This window comes from Lonchura striata, chromosome 10 (genome assembly GCF_046129695.1).
Source record: "Lonchura striata isolate bLonStr1 chromosome 10, bLonStr1.mat, whole genome shotgun sequence".
Taxonomy (NCBI): Eukaryota; Metazoa; Chordata; class Aves; order Passeriformes; family Estrildidae; genus Lonchura; species Lonchura striata.
Genome location: NC_134612.1, coordinates 1,445,145 through 1,460,672, shown reverse-complemented (window position 1 = coordinate 1,460,672; position 15,528 = coordinate 1,445,145). Strand labels below are relative to the sequence as shown.

The 15,528-nt window shown below is 39.3% G+C and overlaps 1 protein-coding gene across 3 annotated transcripts in view; it reads left to right on the top strand.

Moving 5' to 3' along the window:
• CLSTN2 (calsyntenin 2) overlaps positions 1-15,528 on the top strand; it is a 339,467-nt gene that overhangs the window by 105,197 nt on the left and 218,742 nt on the right. Inside the window, exon 2 of one of the 3 annotated variants that reach the window (XM_077785559.1) lies at positions 191-253. The exons of the other annotated variants lie outside the window; for them this stretch is intronic. The gene's annotated coding sequence lies outside the window, so the exon portion shown is untranslated. The remainder of the gene's footprint in view (positions 1-190; positions 254-15,528) is intronic. 3 annotated transcript variants of the gene reach the window in all.

Below are 15,528 nucleotides of genomic sequence, written 5' to 3'. Positions count from 1 at the left end.
TTGAGTAAAAACATCTCTGGCATGAAGTTAGTTATGAAATTGTAACTGATCAAGTTTATTATTACCTCACACTAATGCATGGGGTGTACGTCGAAGTTAAGACTTCTGTAATCACTTTTGTTTCTCTATTCTGGAGTTTACTCATAACTGTAAAGTAGATCAATATTTTCTTTCTTTCTTTTGAAGGAAGAAGGGAATCATGTCAGCAGCTTTCAGCAGGGTGCTGAAATAGGACTGCAAGAAGGTGAAGAAGGTCAGTGCAGTGTCAGTGGTCCAGGCTGGGATGTGCAAAGTGGGGACTGGGGCCCCTGTGGCACAGTCTGCAGCCAGGATGAGCTTAAACAACTTCAGGCTGTTGCAATCTGCTGTTGTCAGGCTGAATATAACTGGGGCCTCGAGGTGGGGGGAAAGGCCACAACAGACAGTCTCAAGAAATAATACTCTGTGGTTGTATCAGTAGGAAAGCTTAAACAAGTTTTTGTTGTGAACAAGTGCTTCCTGCCTTTGCATTTCATTCCTGTACTGTCCTCATTTTGCTGTGTAATAATGCTGGACTGGTTTTGAAATTTTTTCTACCCAGCTTTGTTTAGTATCCATTTTTCTTGAACTATCGAGTCTGTGTTTCACAAATTGCCATGCATAAAATTGTGCTGTGTGATTTCAAAGTCCTGTGGGTAAAAAATAACACTTTTTCTCTCAGTCTTCTATTTTTTTTTTTTAATGAAGAATTATTTAGGTCCTGAGGAAATTTAAATTATCCTATTAGTGTGACCTCACAGCATGATGCAGTGATGGTTCCCTGCAGGGGTAAGGAAGCAGTAAATGCCATATGCACCCAGTTCTGTCCCTGTGGAAAATATGTGTGAACATGGGGTAGATTTAGTCAAAGTTAACACCCCTCTGCTTGAGGAAAAATAGCAAAGTGCGACTGTGACTAACTGAATAATTGAATGTATAATTGAATTCACTTCTAAAAATGATTGCTATGAGAGGGGTAGCTATGAGAGTTAGTGAAGAGAAAACAACTTCCTTCTTAAAATTCAGTCTTTTCTGTAAACTTACTTAGATAATAATGTATGGAAATGGATTTTAATGTGGCTGTGGTAATTTTTTTTTGTATTGGTATATAATTAAAATCATGGCTAGGATGTTGAGATCAGAGCAGTTACTCTAATGCTAACATCTGGAGAGGACTGAAGTAACCAATGCATAAATCATATTGTGAGTTTTAATTTCTGGCTACTTTTTTGTTTGTTTTTATATGCTACTTAGCCAACTGCAGGTAAGACTGTGGTGTGACTCTCCATAACTTAGCAGTTAAAGAAGAATTACTGAATTGCTTTGTTTTTTGCAGCATCCTGCCTGCAGCTTAGATCTAAGCTCAGTGCCTCTGGATTTGTATGCACCTCTCTCCTCCATTTGAGAGGTTATCCCAGTGTACTCTGTGCAGAGTTTTGGATAGAAACAAAGCAAGACACAATCCAGCAAAGGGGCAGCTAGTCGGAAGGACTCAGTACAAATGTTACCTCTGTATCTACTCTTGAGGCAAGAAGAGCTGCTTCTGACAGGCTTCTCTTCTGCATTTGGCACTTTGGCACTTGACATGGCAGATAATCTATGCAGATACTGATCCAGCAGATTTCTCTGTCTCAATATGCTGAAAATATACAGGTGTATAGCCCTAAGTCAATTAACTCATCTTGAAGACTTCAGACTGGAACTTTCACTGCTGAGTGTGTTCTGCTAACTTTGGCCAGCATCATTTAAACACGTTTCCTTTTATTAACCATGTCTAATCCATATTGGATGAAATCTAGGTAAGATCCAATATTCTCTTTATTTTATCTCTAGCTATTACTGTTTTGTCAGTTCAATTGGGAATGTGTACCGGAGATGGAACCTGTCCTATTGTCTTACTATTACTCCATGTGTCATGGATCTAATTTCCTAACTACTAGTTTTAAACTAAAAAGCACCCCTAAATAATTTAAATGTCATTGCTTTTAATAATTTGGAATGATTGGGACTGTTACATTTGTTACATTAGTTTCAGTATACAGTAGATCCTGTGGTCATCTTTTCCTCTGTCTGAATTGTTTCCTCTATTATAAAAGGGAAGTCAGATCTTTTTCTCAGTTCAACATTTCATTCTACTTAAGTTCTTTTTCCTAAAGAAATATGTTGCTTCAAGGCTGATAAGACCTAGCACTGACAGACTGCTATCCTTGCCCTTTAATGTCAATTAAAAAGCTCCTGCAAGTGCAAGTTACTGCTTCTATTTGTCATTCACCCATTGAAAAAATGTTAATATAACAAGACTAAAAGAGATAATAGTATCTGTACATTTGTGGATTGCATAATCCTGTTAGTTTTGAAAGCAGGCTCTTACTGCCAGTACTTTCATGTGACTCACTTTCCATATGAAAAACAGTTTAATTCCTCCACCTGAAAATCAGGTGGAAAGAAAGGACTTGCACTGTCAGCCAGAAATTATTACACCTGAGTCCTCAGTGTGTGGTGCTACCTACAAACATTTTCTTCTTCAGGGGGAATGTGTCTGGACTGCTGTAGGAGCAAATGTCTGCTGTCTGTCTGGTTCCTCTGTGTTCCCCTGCCACAGAGGGAGTGGAAGCACCCCCATCTTCAGTAGTGAATGGCCTGGGGAGCCAAAAGGCAGGTCTTAGTCCTGTATATATATCCAGTCCTATAGCAGGATAGAAGCAGGCAAAGCTGTGGCCACGGAAGGGCCCCTGATCCTCTCTGGGTTTTGTCTGTCACACCTGTACAATCTCTGACGATAGATGAGATTTCATCTCTCTGCTCATTTGCATCTCCGTGTTCTTTCATTCCATGCTAATTGCTGTTCTGTATTTTGCTTCTGTGACATATCTGTGCCTTATCTGTCACTTTTAGAGCTTGCAGTTGCTACACATTATTAAGGAAAATGATATAATAATTGACTTCTCAATAGATATTTTCCTCATAATGACACAACTCTACTCTTTCATGTTGGTAAAAAACCATACAAGGGGAAAAATCTCTATACTTTTAATCTTCCACATCTCAGAAAAAGCAAATCAATGCCATTATTATAACAAATAGTAATAGAATTAATTTTTCCTGCTGCTTAACATAACAAAGCAGTCAGTTAAAAGAATAATTTATAAACACCATATATTTCCATAGAATTAAAACTTAGGGGTCTTATGAAGCTGACTGGCATTGTTCTCCTAAGTTTTATAAATCTTATTTGTTAACATCTTCAGGCAAATCAAGGAGATGATACTACTAAAAGGACCAGAATTATGGCTACAAATAAAAGCTATAAAAAAATATGCTGTCTGAATAAAATAATTTCAAAGGAATAACTGAGGGCTATTGAGTGCACACTTCATCATGTTGCTCCGAATTCTGTTTTAATTGTTGTAAGAGGTGTACAGAGTGTGATATTTAAATTATAAGGAGGTGAGCAGATCTCAAAAATTTTTGAGGAGAATGACAGGTGCTACAAACAGCTGCAAAGCTGTTTGTGCTGTCTTCAAACAAAAGAATAAGGACAATATGTTTGTACTGAAGTAGTCTGGCTATACAGAGAGAGAATAATAAAAAATTGATTTATACTCTCAATTTGCCTACTTTATACTGTTTTAAAATGACAAAACAAAGGTGTTACTGTGTCCAGCCCAGGACAGCCCCATAGGCAAACACTCCCAAAGCCCACTACTAAAACCTGCCTTTTAATCATTTATTGGTAATGGAAAAGGAACATTCAGCTATCTCATGAATTACAGTGGATGCACCTGCCAGTCATGTTTGGAAAAACAGGAGTCTAAACTGGGAGAGAGAAGAGGAGGAAGAGCCTTTCCTGGGGGGGAAGAGGAGAAGTTCACTTTATGAAGGAAACAATGTAGTAATGAATTGTGATGGATTAATTTTAATTTAATCTTTTCCTTATTATACATTAATGTGTTGCTGTGGGAGGGTATTTCTTTAGAGATTAAACATCAGCTGAGAGGTTAAAGTGGAGTACATGGGGCAATGTGAGGAATGGGTTGGTTCTTGATGTTTGCTTTGTAAGTGGAAATTCCAAAGTTTAATCTCCACTCACTGTTCAGCCAAAATATTTGTATTGTGCCACTGCAAGACAACTCATACATTTTTCATGCTGCTTTGGAATTTGGAGAGGTGTGTTCTCAGGCTTTGAGTCCAGCTGTAAGTGATTAAATAGTTTTAAAAACAAGACCAAACCGAAGGCACCTGTGTGGGCTGTGACAGCCACTTTGGGCAGGACTCAGCTGAGCGCCCTGAGCCATCTCTGCTTTGCTCTTCTTGCAGATTTTGTCTCTTGTCCAGATTTTACCTATTTGGTAACAGAAATCTGAGGCCACATTAAGAATTACATTAATGTTTCAAGGCTGGGGTTAAGCTGCCAAATTTTGTCCTGTGGTCAGATCCCCACATCAGGCAGTGTCATTTGGTGTGGTCACTTTATGCTCTGTTCACTTCAGCATTGCCTTGAGACTGCTTGGCATGCTGGACCTGCAGTGCAAGCTTGATGTAATACAGTTATGGTTATAATCCTGCCTTCTGAGAAATGCCCTGAAGGAAATGATGAGGGAAAGACCTGGAGAAAGGTCGGGTCTATCTGCATGTGGCCCCTTATAGTAACTGCTGGCTTAAATAAGGATTCAGAAAAAGTATTTTAAAAGATTAAACATGTACTCATAACTATTGCCCATCCATTTTCTTTTTCAGTGGATCCCTGAATATGCTTTAGTCTTTGAATGTACACCTTTCCCTTGGGAAGAAGAAATTTGTATTGTTATATTTTGTCCGCTATATAAAAGGATGCTAAAACTGAAATGAAATAAAAAAGAAATAACCAAAAATATTGATGCAAAAAGTAAGAAGGAAAAAAGTAAATACACTGTGATCAATACACAGAAACAGACAAGGATAAGTGAATCCAAACACTGACAGATGTATAGGAATAAAGTTTACTGTCTTTACCATCTAAAAGTTAAGGCAACAGAAAAAAAAACAAACAAGCAAAAAACACCCCAACCTGTGAGCCTTACTGGATTTTTAACTTGCTGTGGAATTGTTCTGTGTACACTCTGAGGAGTAGCAAAGGTGCTTGTGGCTGTGCACTGCACACTCAGTCCTGCGAGGCTCACTGGGGTGGGGATATTCTCCTGTGTCCTGATCTCTCCGCTGGCAGTGTTCTTCTATGAGTGACATTGTGAACGCTTGGAGCTGAACCGTGTCCTGGCCATGTGCTGTCACCCATAAACTCTTGTGTAAAAAGAACTTTAATTTTAACCTTGTTTGGTTCAGAAAGAAAACCAGTTGCACATTTTGTTAATGTTAATGCTGAGGCTGTCATGGGAGGGGTGAAACCACTTCATTTGAAACTGATTATTAGAATCTTTATTTTTCATAATGATCTTTCTACTGCAAACAGCACAAGATGACTATAGAATAAACCTAGAAGGAGAATCAGGAGCTGAAGAATACACATGGAAAAGTTAATTTATTTATACACTTTGGGTCTTACTGGGATTAATTCACCAAAGACTCTTCAATCCTATCTCCTAGCTGTGCACAAACATGACCAAGGCAGGTTATTGGCCTAAAACTGGAATAATCTCATTGACATCTGTGTTACTATTTCAGATTGCTCTGCTACAGTTATGATTTGGAATTTTGTGACACAGCTTGTTGCACAGAAGCTTTCTGTACCTGCAGAATTCACCAGACATTTCTTACATCCTCCAAAAGAAATCAACTTCCCAACAGATGCCTTTGCAAGGGGAAGGTGTGGGGTGTGGGAGGATCACACTGTTGCACATTGGTTTGGGTATCTTTGTCAGGGGTGACGCTGGTACGAGATAGTGGCTACAGAAACCCAGGGTCCAGTGAAGCTGTTGGAGTAGAGCTGACTTACATTGATTTCAGTGTCCATCAAATTATGACTTGTGTAGGTTGTTGCCCTGCTTCTGATAGAAAAGGTTTAGTAATGAACCTGGCCACAGCATTTCTCTGTACAATATGACTGATTTTAAAAAAAACAAAGCAAATGAAACAACTGACATGAGTATTTTTACAGACAAATGGTTCCTCCCCTTCCTAAAATTAAATGGTTATAGTATGTTTGATGTGATGTGTTTTCTGTCTTTAAACTGATTTTTTGGACAGTGTCCTTCATTCAGTGGGAAAGATTAGAAGCTACCAGGGCAGAGATGAGCTGCCTTTCCCCTCAGCCCTTTGTTCTCAGATTTTGCAGGTAACTAGCAGGTCTGTCCCCACAAAAAGACAGGACTTCTGCACTATGCTGCCTGCACATATAAATGCTGGCATTGCATTGTACTGTTACAAAAGCAGAAAATTTTCTCTGGCAGTGCTTTCCCTGCAAAGCCTGGAGACTGCTCAAGTTGCTTCTGCTCTACTAAGCCTTCTGAACAGGCTCTGTCATAAAGGCTGTGTTTAACAAAACCAAGCACTACAGCTTTGATCCATGGAGAAGGAGAAGAAAAAGTCTCAACCAACTCCCTCCTCCTTCACACCAGTCCTAGACTGCAGAACGTTGGTGGGCTCTGGACTGTAGTGATGGGTTGTGGTCCAGGGCAGGAAATGAGTAAAGCACCTGCGACTTTGTGGGGGGTCTTGTCAAAGCTGATGCACTGAGCTGAAGATCTGGAGTATTCAGCTCCTCTCCATTCCCAGTGGGATGCCAAGGCCTGTCCTCAGAGGAGCAGTTTTTTGTCAAAAACATGGGGCAAAAGGCAATGCAGAGGGCTTTCAGCCATGCAGTTCTACTCTAGCCCTGAACTACAGCAAACCGTGGAGCTTGTAGTGATTGTATACTTGTTATCTTTAAATCAGCTGCTTAAATTCTTGTTGCTTAAATACTTGTACCAGTGAGAATGTGATCTTCATGATAATCTTAACAGTTTATTTTATATTCAGTTTTAATTTTAGCAAGGGACAGTGAAAGGAAGACTTGTTGCGGGTGGGAGGTAGGAGATAAATTATTCAATTAGCATGACTCTTATTTGTGATACTGCTTAACTACTAAGGGCCATACCAAGCAAATTCAGTGACTTTTTTTTTCCATGTTGCCCCTCACAATGATACAAGCATGTTTTTACACTTTGTTATGCAAATGTACAGTGCAGTATCAGTGGTAAGACTGATGAAAATACATGCAGCATTTGTTAGGGCAGCTTGCTTGTCATAATTTCCCTCTGTCATCTGCATTTCATTAAAATGTATGGGCACACAGTGGGATAACGGTGTGTGATGTGTCTGGGAGGGGCAGTGGCTTCCAGGCCATGTTCTGCAGAACCTTCCAGCTGCCAGACGTGTGGCCCCTGCTGTACTCCCTGCGCCGTTCGAGCTCGGGTCAGACCCACAGGGGAGTGGGGATGCAGAGCTGCTGCTGCGGGGGGAGCTTCAAGGGCATCCTTGATGAAAAGGCACTCAAAGTACTGCTTGGGAAGGTACTTTTAAAGGGTTGCCAAGCCCTGCTCAGTTCCATGTCCCTTCTGACAGCAGGGCTTTTGCTCCTTTGTGTGTGGGGACTGCCCATACATGAGAGCAGTCAAACACAATTGCCCCCTTCTGCCTGTTCTTGCTGAGCAAAAACAGGCCTCTGACACTTGCCAGGCAGGTGACTTTAGTTGATGGAGCTTGTAGATTTTATTACGGACAAAAATAACAGAAAATATTTTTTTTTTCCCAAAGGCAAGTTAGTCTGGATTTTTAGGTGGTTTTTTTTTTTTTGTTTGTTTTTGTTTTTTTTTTTTTGTTTTTTTTTTTGCACCCCTGCCTCTTTAAGCTCTGCCATAGCAGTAAAGGTTGATAAGCAGTGCTGAAGATGTGCTGATATAAACACAGCCAATTGCCAAATCCCTGCATCAGCCTTGTTAAATTCATGTTTACATGATTATGGGGTGTCATTTCTGAATTTATGTAGCTGCAGGCACTTTCCTGGGCTCCCAAGTGTGATCCAAACATTGAAGGAGTTCTGCAGTTTCTTGTTGCATTTTAATATATAACAATTTTAGTATTTTTAAGTGTGATCTTGAATGAATGAAGTTTCAAAGTCAAAAAAGACCTGGAGCTGTGTGGGATTATTTTGGGTTTTATCTAGGACAGGCTCGGGGCAATTACAAGTGTGCTTTTAGATCAGATAAAACTTGTGAATGTTGTACAGTTCAGATGAGGACATGGCTGGTCCAGACCTTTTCGCTATTGCACAGGGGATCATATATGCAGGGTGATGTCTTTAGAACTTTCATTTATTTTCAAAATGCAAATAAATAAATAAAGAAAATCACAGAAACAACTGTGATTTAATTCATTCCTTCTATTGTTCTTTCAAGCATTGGTCTCTCCAAATCAGGCAATAAGCAACTACCAATGTTGACCCTTGAAAAATACTTTTTTTTTGTGCCTTACCACTTACAATATGGTGTCATTTCTGAATTTAAATAGCTTCAGGCAGTTTCTTCTGCATCCTGACTGACTTTAGTGGAGATCTTGAGTCTTGTCAGGAAAGCCTGAGTGGTCTGGTGTGCCCCCACTCTTTGGGTTCTGCCACAGCCGCCTGCCTGGGCTGCACAGACTGATGGAGAAGGTTCTCACCAGGCTAGGGACTGAACAGATTGTCTCATCTTGGAACCTTTTGGTGTTACCCAGAGTAAATGCTTGGTCACTGATGGGGTTCAGCTGTGGTCATCAAATCTTCATTTCATCCTCTCTTGGCTTGTATTGAGGTGTATCTGGTTTGGTGTTTTATGTGTGCTTGCTCTCCAACTGTACTTATTCCTTCCATGTATTTTCTGTTTAACTTGCCATATTTCTTATAGCGTTACCTCCTATTTTGGAGCCAGAACTTCTTCTTGGGGAAGGCAAAAGGAAGAGCAGAACAATTTTCTGTTAGCAACCCAAATTTTGTGAAGGCCAAACATCCTTTGAATATACCATTTAATATATCCAGTGCAATCAATGGATGAAGATATTCTGATTATCAGCAATTATTTCTGGTGAAACGAGCCTCAAAAGCAGAGTACGCAGAGAGCTCTTACTTAAAATTGGAGCATAGAAATTGGCTGGAGTAGTTGCTTTAGGAAGCACAGAAAAAAGTTCTCTTTCATGTTACACACATTTTCAAGTAACCACTGGCTATCACCAGGGTGACTTTTTGCAATACAAAAAATAACGATTTTTTTGTTGAGATCTGAAATACTAGGAAAAATTGAAGTCCGAGTTCATTTCTTGAAAATATGTCCAGGAGCTTTAACCTTTTCTTCAGATTTCAGAGGAATGATTTATATAGTTGTATATATTTATGCCCAAGCCTAGTTTTTTTAACCAGGTTGTAAATAATAACAGAAATGTGACTAAATCAGCTCTTTCTTTGACAGCAGCCCCAGAAATTAGTGAAACAAGCTAGCAGAGCATTTTGAATTTTAGTGGAGTTTTTTAAAATGGAAACTTGGTTGCAGTCTCTTTTCAAAATTCTGTTGCTTCTCAAATGCAGATATTACGTGCATAATGAGGGGTAAAACTGACAGGACATGTCTGTCACTGGAGTAATGAATATGAAACTCATTTTGAAATGAATGAACTGTAAAATATATAATTATCTTTCAGTGTCCCGTATCTTTCACAATAAAAAGCATGAAATGAAATTTGCAATAAAATGTGTCCCATCTACAGTACTGTAGAACAAAAGCTGAGATGTCACAGGTCACAATCATTCATATTAGTAATTCATAGAGGTGGTTGGTAATTAGGGACCAAGTGATGAGGGAAAATAGTGTTTGATATTTAGTCACGAGACTTAACCAATTAACTAAAAAAAACCCAAATGGGTGGAAGATGCAATTTCCATTTTTCTTCCATCAGTCAGTGTTTGGTTTGACAAACAAGTTATTCTGCTCTTGCTGGAGCCCTGGAAACTCTTTCTACAGCAGACAGCAGTAATTAGGAAACGATCTGTTTAATTATCAGGGAATACTAATAAGCAATGAATGGTAGCTTAGCTATTTTTGAGATTAGACAGACAGAAATTAATTAATTTATAAGCATAAAGAATGTATCTTATGTAAGTACTCTTATCAAGCTCTTGTGAGCAATTAATTATTCCAGTATTATATAGTACCTGTTTTGGAGGAAAACATAGTGATTGCATACAGTGTTCCAGTGCTTCTCAAAATCAGATGTTTTCTCCAAATTTCATTTTTGGAGAAGACATGCAGCTAAGTTGCCACCTCCTAAGCAGGAGGACAAGGGCAGGAGCTCCCATCTGGCTGAGCACTGATTCTTTCACTGTTGTGTGAGTGCCTGCTGGCCTGAAACACAGCAGAATGTTTTTCACCAGGAGTCAGACCAGCAGTTGTCCATCATCTTCACCTTCCTTCATTTGCCTTAGCGCTCTTTGGGCAGCCCCAGTTGCTGCCCAAACCTCACGAGCCACATGTGACCTTGGCGGTCTCAGGGCCCCGTTCCCAGGTTGGCAGTGCCACCTGGCAGGCAGCAGGGCTCGGCTGGAAGGGAGGAGCTGGATCCCTGTGCCTGCTGTTGGGGACAGCTGCCAAGCAGGAATTACTGCAGCAGATGTCCCTTGGTTGCCACGCGAGGGAGTGAATATCCCATCTCACAGAACCTGCTGCTTCGTCACCTCTCATGGGTAACCCAGCTGGAGGCTTGATGAGGTTTTTAATGAGGAGGAGGAGGAGGTTTTATCATGTGGTTTTGTACAGTCAGGAAAATTGGTTAGCCATGCCCCAGTTCTTTGTTTCCTGTGGGGTCCCCTGTACAGTGTGCCCCAAGTCTAGAAGTCTAAATTTTGATATTGCTCGAGGAGGGCAGAAATGCGAGCAGGAACTACAAATTTTTGAAGAAGGAGAAACCCAAAAAGAAACTTTGGAATGATATTTATCCTGGTATGTGATGAAAGGCTGTGCAGACCCCAGAACGCTAGCTTCAGTTATGTTTTAGCTGAAACAGAGGGAGGGGAAAAGGTAACCCTCACATTCAGGTGATCTCTAGGTTTACCTTCCTCTACTTGGACACCTCCTTCCTCACATGTTTATATAATCAGTATAACATGAGAGGGACAGTTGTACAGGGAGGTTCCTTGGAGTCAAGATTCAGATTCAGAGTTAAGATTTAAGAGAGCTGGAAAGCTGTCTTACGTTGTTGTGGAATTTGATAGTTTGTTCTCATTCCTAAAGACGCTATAATATAAAAAGCATCTTAGTGCTGTCATTGGATCCATATGGGGACAAGAATGTGTTAATTGTTGGTGCAAGGTTGTGGTCCAGCTCTGACTGGAGCTCTGGGAACTCTGACTCCTAATGCAGGCAAGTTGTGGCACACTTTCACCCCAAGCTCTACCTGTACTCAGAATTTGTTATTTAAATGCACAAATGTGGGTAGGAGGAAAGAGTACTTGCTAATGTAAGAGTTGCATTTTAAAACTCGGTTGTTGGCAGTATAACTTCTATGTAAATAGACTGATATGTTTCAAAACACTCAGTAATTACGAGGCACTTGAGGATGTTGAGAGAAGAAAGAAAAATAAGAGCCTGTTTCCAGGTTGAAATGTGAAAAGAAAAAAGAGGTGAGAGAGTTTTGAGAGAAGAGTAAACCATTCAGATATGACCAGTGATAGTTTTAGGTTTAAATCTGTAGAAAATGTACTGAGAGAAAAGACTGCCTTGGAAAAAATAAAGATTGCATTGATAATGAGGAGGTGCATAAAAATAAATTAAGGATTTGTTATAAAGTCAGAGCTATTTATAATTAGAAACATCATCAATGCTTAAAGACATATTTCTTTCAGGCAGTTTGTAGGTCTAGACTCAGCTGTTAGAAGAAAACAAATGCAGTAGAAAAAACTAAAGTGTAGCTAGAATATGTCTGAAGAATGCAGAATAGTTATGAAAAGCAAGGTGACAAATATCTTCACCTTATGGATTCTATAGCCCATGAAATTAAAGCATTCTCTGCCTTGGAGAGCTGAAACACAGAGGTCTTGACACTTACAATGTCTGGAACAGCCACATTCCCACTGATTTTTGGAGGGTAGACAGATCATTGTTTGTTTTGGAATGTATAGAAACTTCAGTCAGGACCACAAACTAGTAAGAGCTGTTGTATGAAAGTGCAAAGAAATTGGGTTCTGTTCCAAAACCCAAGAACAGCAGTTCTTCAGGACACAACAGAGAGTCTGTCAGAAATGACCACCATGGATAGAACTGCAGAGAATGGTGCAAAACCAAGAGACCTTTGTCCTGCCTGTGTGTCGTTTACTACATTCCTGCTTTCTGCTGGGACTGAGAAGAACAACACCATCAACTGCCTTGTGCACTGATAGTAGTAAAACTTATGTAATCCTTATTTTATTCATGTGTGGGACCATGTGACAAATGCAATTTAAAGGCATATTCTGAGAGATTTGAAGTGAGGATGGAAAGTCAGTTAATAGATTTATTTGGAGGTACATTTTTGACTTAAGAGACATCGGAACACAAAATAAATACTTGCAAATGGACTTCCTGCTCTGTTTCTCTGTAGTGCCCTTCTGTCTGCATTTATTTTGACAATTTTTGGTTTGTCTGTGGGTTTGCTCAATGGCTGTTGGACAGATCGTGATGACCCTGTGCCTGGCATGGAACAGAGCAGTGCCACCCTACCTGTGAACAGCTTGCAGCAGAACAGTGAATATGACACCTGCAGTCCCCCTGTAGTCTGCCCATAATGCACAGATGGTGCAAGACAATCAGAGTACTCAAAAAGATTCTCATGCTCCCAGGTCTGGATTTCTGTGCATTTTCACATCTCTCCCCTGACCTTTCAGCTTTATGAGCCTTTGCCCACACAAACATGCCTAGAATTTATCAATCTCTCTCAGTTTTTTGCACTCTTCCTATTACTTCCTCCTAAATAATTGGAGTTTATTGGTTTTCATCAGGGAATAAAGCATCTCTTCTGTAGTGCAGTCACAATTTCAAAACCAGCATGGTTCATTTGAAGGAATGATTGCCATATGAAAGAAAAAGATGAGTAAATTCTTTCAAGATCTGCTGGATGAATTAGAGGACAGGTAATTTACATCAATACCTGTCCTACACATGATCAGCTTCTCTCCACTGCAATATCCTTCAGCCTCTGCTGTATGGAAGTCTGTAATTTTAAACAAATAATGAAAAGATAAACATCAATACTTTCTTCTACTTTTTAAAAAATAAACTACTTACTCCTTTAAAATCCATGGCATTAGGATTTATCTCATTTCCCAAGATTTACAATAAAATTGTCAAGGCTCATATGTAAAAGCATAGGATTTCACTGAGATTAAATTTGTGATAGCACTCAAGTCTGTGCTATCAAAATAGTGTGGCATGAAATTTTATAAAGGCCACAATTTTTAAAGATTTTTAGATTTTATTTTAGTCTCATAATATAATAGGGGGTTTAAATTGGAATTTTTCAAAATACTGTTCTCGGCTACAGAGTATTGCTGAAACTCTTGAGGCACAATTGCATAAAATCTAAGGTACCTTAACATCCTTTTTTAAAACTTCAACTAAAAGTACTATTTACAAAGGAAAACATGCTAATCTGAATGATAAGGTGATGAAAAACCTTTGAAAATCTGCTCAGCCAGTGTTAAAATGTCTCAAATTATGTAGTATCTGTAATGTTCACTTTAGAGATGTCATAATTGAGACATTCATAGGAGAAATAGCAGCAATTGGAAGCCCCTGATTTTGGTTTCAGGCAGTAAGGTGGGTATTAAGATGCAAATTAGTTCTTCAGTTAAACAGGGCATCCTGCAGGCCTGCAGCTCCTCAGTGAGGTTGGTCTTTGGTGCTTTTAGGGGATTGCCCTAGCTTTTCTGCACAACCACTGTATTTGATATGTTTTGCTTCCTATGAAAACACACTGTCATGATAAAAATGTTCCCTGGGGATCTGTGTGTTCCACAGAATTATGTGAAATACGTGGACTGTTTGGTGTCCAGTCAGTGAAGCAGTGCTGGGAGCCCTGGTCAGCTTTGACAGAACCCTTCAGAGCTCATACCATTTGTGTTTATTTAAGGAATAAGGACAAGAGTCAGGTTAATTTAAAATGCCTGCTATTAATGCTCATAATGGAAAAATAAATCCATGTTCTGAACACCTTTCAGCAAACTTAAGACATAACGTGTAAGACTGGGGCAGCTTCATGCAGTGAGCTTGGAGTTATTAAATAGTGAAGGAAGTTAAATTAAATTATAGAAGGGTTAAATATTTGGCATCTCAAGCTTTTATGTCTTTTTAAATGAGAATGAAGCTGTTCATGAATGAATTTTCAGTTCATGTTGAATATCAGCATTGATAAGCAAGGTAAGTGAAATGCTTTTTGAGTACAAGTAAATACATAGGAAAACATCTTGTTTGTGACTTCTTTGTGCCCTGAAACATCAATGAAAACATTTTTAAACCATTGGATACTTTTCCCAAGATTTTTAAGTGTGTAATTTTCATGTCTGAGGATGCCTTCAGTAAGTGCTGTTAAAGTTCCTGTGGATAGCTGTGGGACAGACTCATCCCCTACTTACAGTTTTGTTCCTTAGATATGGGACATGTGCAGCTTCCTGCTGTTAATGCTGAGGCATGGAAACTGGGAGCTCAGAATTCAGATTTGCATTCTCTGAAGTCTGTTTGTTATGACAACTATCAGTGGATAAATTTATAAGGACATGCTGATGAAGGAGTTGAAATGTCTTTTGTGTTAATTAAAATAACTTTTAAGCTTAAAGACGGTTCAAGGCCCAGAGGCCACAACTATGTGGTCCATTCCCTAAAAAGAGGGCAATGAGACAGACAATATACATACTAATTCCTGTATGCGTATGAAAATCCAATATGTGCCCTTCAGAAATAAGGGTCAGAAATAAAAAGTGCTGCTGAAAGTTTTACATCTCAGTATTAGAAGTGGAGATCTACAAAATTTGTGGCTAGATTGTTTTTTCCTGAGCAGCAAAGGTTTGGGTTGAGCAAAGCATTCATGAAGTTCCTGTTAAATGTGTAATATTAATTTGTTTACTGTTAAGAAGTTTCTCTCCTCCACTCACAAAAAACCCCAAACACATACATTTACAAGAGAATTAATCATATTTATGGCTGCCTAAACATCTCAACATGTCAGAATACGTACAGAGTATATTATTTTACTTTAGAAATAGCCAACAGCAGTGTAATTACTGATTTTATCAAGTCTATTAGGCAAGGCACTTGGTGCTTTTGGTCAAATTCGTTTTTAATAAGAATTATCTACTAACAAAAGAGTCTTCCTTTTCAAGTGGTGCCCCTTTTTTAATATAAGAACAAGTTTTGTTGATGGGAATGTCATTATTGGAAGGCCTTCTCTCGGGATCCAGAAAATGTGTCTGTGGCAGAAAACTTAGTGCAGTGTGTTGGTGCAGAATAGGTTTTGATGTGCAGCACAATCAAAGCAGTGCCAAGG